Source organism: Gigantopelta aegis, chromosome 6, assembly GCF_016097555.1.
Source record: "Gigantopelta aegis isolate Gae_Host chromosome 6, Gae_host_genome, whole genome shotgun sequence".
Classification (NCBI taxonomy): domain Eukaryota; kingdom Metazoa; phylum Mollusca; class Gastropoda; order Neomphalida; family Peltospiridae; genus Gigantopelta; species Gigantopelta aegis.
In genome coordinates, this window is record NC_054704.1 from 102244101 (window position 1) to 102247815 (window position 3715).

A 3715-nucleotide genomic window follows, 5' to 3' on the forward strand; every position below is an offset into this window, starting at 1 on the left:
TTTATTACAATGCAACATTTGTCAATGTTTATTATAACTGATGAAATATATTATAATTGTTTATCAATATCATTGAAGAATCATTTGCTAATAACATGACTGTGAACAAAGTGACACCAGGGACCCCATCCGGGCACTACCATATTTGTTACTGGGTTTAATAAACTTATTTTCTTTCTTTTTTCTTCTTTCTTTTTCATGTTTTTTTTCATTCTTCTTTTCTTTTTCATTGCTTATTTGTACTGTAAATTCATATTCATTCCTTTATTCCTTCCTTCATTAAGTCGTGTTTTCTAAATATTTACTTTTCTCTTTTTTTTATCTTTCTTTCTCGTTATTATTATTATTATTATTATTATTAATTATTCTACTACAGACATACAGACTGACGAGATGGATATTGCACCATTTCCTATGACGCTGTGATGAGATTAACATACGTACAGTACACGTGGCTATTTATAGCCCTTGTATTATCGACTACCTTGTCGTAACGTATGTAAATATATGTCTGGCTAACTTACAAGTGAAATACAAAAATAACTTAACGGTCTAGATCAGATTGCTTTGTTGTAGGAATCAATATATTAAAAGCACAATTTAGTCTTTTAATGAGCTTTTGTGCAATTGAAGTACAAATAATAAAAAAATGTAATAATAATACACGTGTCAGTCACCCACCAAACACAGCGTAAGGTTAAATAAAGTTTTTTACGCTCGTTAACCGCAAGGGGATATAGCTCAGTGGTAGAGCATTCGACTGCAGATCGAGAGGTCTCCGGTTCGATCCCGGATGTCCCCTTAATATTTTTAGTAACATCAGTTTATTTTACTGATAATAAATGCATCATTTTCGCATACTCTAAATATATATATATCTTTTTTTCCCCGTGTGTGAATGCTGTTTAGTACTAAATATGATTATATGTGGGTTTTATTTCTTGAGCAGATATTGATGCGTGTGTTTTAAGGGCTATGGTCGTAATATACATAATTGACGCCTGGACAGAGGATACTGAATTACCTGTTTTGAGACAAGGAAAAAAAGGCACTTATGGACATCAATCATTAACAATAACGGTGATTTTTCTTCTCTTCTGCAGCATTACTATGTTGCTCTATCTTTTCCCCCTGCTTCCTCTTTTCTTTCGTTTAAAATTAAAAAAAAAAAAAAAATCCCAGATCAGAAAAACACTCAGTCGGCATGTATATAAACTGTTGCTTTAACGTGTCATGTTATTTTGTAAGATGTATATGTACAGCAGTGAATCAGGGCTCCAACGCTGACATTGCTATTGCTAAACGGTTTTTGCTTTAATTTTGTTAGCCCCGTGACACGAGAACTAGATACTTCGAGAAGAAACCAACTACCTTAAGCGTACGACACGGGGGTCACGGGTTCAACTGCCCCGCTTGAAAATACGATGGAACATTGGAGCAAAATGAGCTGGCCTATAACCCCCCCCCCCTGCCCAAAGCGATCTTTCCTTGTTTCAGTGACTCGACCCCCCCAAGAAAATTCGCACGACGCAGTTTACCCCCCCCCCCCCCCCCGGATAAATGTATGCACACGCACCTGCAGCTGGTTACGTGCTCTGATTTACCCCCCACCATTTATTTAATGATAGGTACTTTCCTATGTGTAAAGTTCACGTGCCTCATCGTCAGTGATAGACTTTTTATTTATATAATAAAACGGATTTAGTCTTCTGTCATAACTTATACATGTACGGTATATTAAATTGTACTTTTTTAATTACTAAATGCTAAAGTTCTGTCGATGCCGTCTGTCACCTTGCCATGTGATAACATATAACCGGTTTTCATTTTGATAGTTGTACTTTTATCCAGTTCACGTTCCAGCAAACAATCCCAGACAGAGATAATTAAAGTTTAAAACACCTAATCTTTGGCTATTCGATGTCAAACATTTAATGATTCTGACATAAATATTGTAGTCTTAAGGACACCCGCTACATTTTTCATTAGCAGAAAGGGATCTTTTACATGCATGTTCCCACAGTAGCACATACCAATAATGGGGACTGGTTGGAACGGAAAAGACCCACTGACGGGGTTCGTTCCTACGATCAAAGCACATGAGGCGAACGCTCTACCGACCAGACTAGATCTTGCCCCCGGTTAAGGCGAGATAAGTCGATGTAGTGGTTCCCCTCCCTCCTAACCCCCACCCGCCGTCATCACTCAAACTAACTGTGTAGAAGCCCTCCCTCCTAGCCCCCCCCCCCACCCGCCGTCATCACTCAAACTCGCTGTGTAGAAGCTCCCCTCCTAAGCCCACCGCCGCCATCACTCAAACTCATTGTGTACAATCCCTCCCTCCTAGCCCCCCACCCGCCGTCATCATTCAAACTCACTGTGTAGAATCCCTCCCTCCTAGGCCCACCCGCCGTCATCACTCAAACTCACTGTGTAGAATCCCTCCCTCCTAGCCCGCCCCCCCCCACCCGCCGTCATCACTCTAACTCACTGTGTAGAATCCCGCCCTCCTAGCCCCCCACCCGCCGTCATCACTCAACTCACCGTGTAGAATCCCTCCCTCCTAGCCCCCCCCACCCGCCGTCATCACTCAAACTCATTGTGTACAATCCCTCCCTCCTAGCCCCCCACCCGCCGTCATCATTCAAACTCACTGTGTAGAATCCCTCCCTCCTAGGCCCACCCGCCGTCATCACTCAAACTCACTGTGTAGAATCCCTCCCTCCTAGCCCGCCCCCCCACCCGCCGTCATCACTCTAACTCACTGTGTAGAATCCCGCCCTCCTAGCCCCCCACCCGCCGTCATCACTCAACTCACCGTGTAGAATCCCTCCCTCCTAGCCCCCCCCCACCCGCCGTCATCACTCAAACTCATTGTGTAGAATCCCTCCCTCCTAGCCTCCCACCCGCCGTCATCACTCAAACTCACTGTGTAGAATCCCTCCCTCCTAGCCCCCCCCACCCGCCGTCATCACTCAAACTCATTGTGTAGAATCCCTCCCTCCTAGCCCCCCACCCGCCATCATCACTCAAACTCACTGTGTAGAATCACTCCCTCCTAGCCCTCCACCCGCCGTCATCACTCAAACTCACTGTATAGAAGCCCTCCCTCCAAGCCCCCACCCGCCGTTATCACTCAAACTCACCGTGTAAAATCCCTCCCTCCTAGCCCCCCACCCGCCGTCATAACTCAACCTCACCGTGTAGAATCCCTCCTTCCTAGCCCTCCACCCGCCGTCATCATTCAAACTCACTGTATAGAAGCCCTCCCTCCTAGCCCCCCACCCGCCGTCATCACTCAAACTCACTGTGTAGAATCCCTCCCTCTTAGCCCCCCACCCGCCGTCATCACTCAAACTCACTGTGTACAATCACTCCCTCCTAGCCCCCCCCCCCCCCCATCACCAGCCGTCATCACTCAAACTCACCGTGTAGAATCCCTCCCTCCTAGCCCTCCACCCGCCATCATCACTCAAACTCATTGTGTAGAATCCCTCCCTCCTAGCCCCCCACCCGCCGTCATCACTCAAACTCACCGTGTAGAATCCCTCCCTCCTAGCCCTCCACCCGCCGTCATGACTCAAACTCACCGCGTAGAATCCCTCCCTCCTAGCCCTCCACCCGCCGTCATCACTCAAACTCATTGTGTAGAATCCCTCCCTCCTAGCCCTCCACCCGCCGTCATCACTCAAACTCACTGTGTGTAGAACACATT

The 3715-nt window shown here is 45.9% G+C and overlaps 1 non-coding gene across 1 annotated transcript; it reads left to right on the plus strand.

Annotated features, from left to right (window-relative positions):
* Positions 1-730: 730 nt before the first annotated feature.
* Positions 731-802, plus strand: Trnac-gca. Its single transcript has one exon. It is a non-coding gene; the product is annotated as a tRNA-Cys (tRNA).
* The last annotated feature ends 2913 nt before the right edge of the window (positions 803-3715 follow it).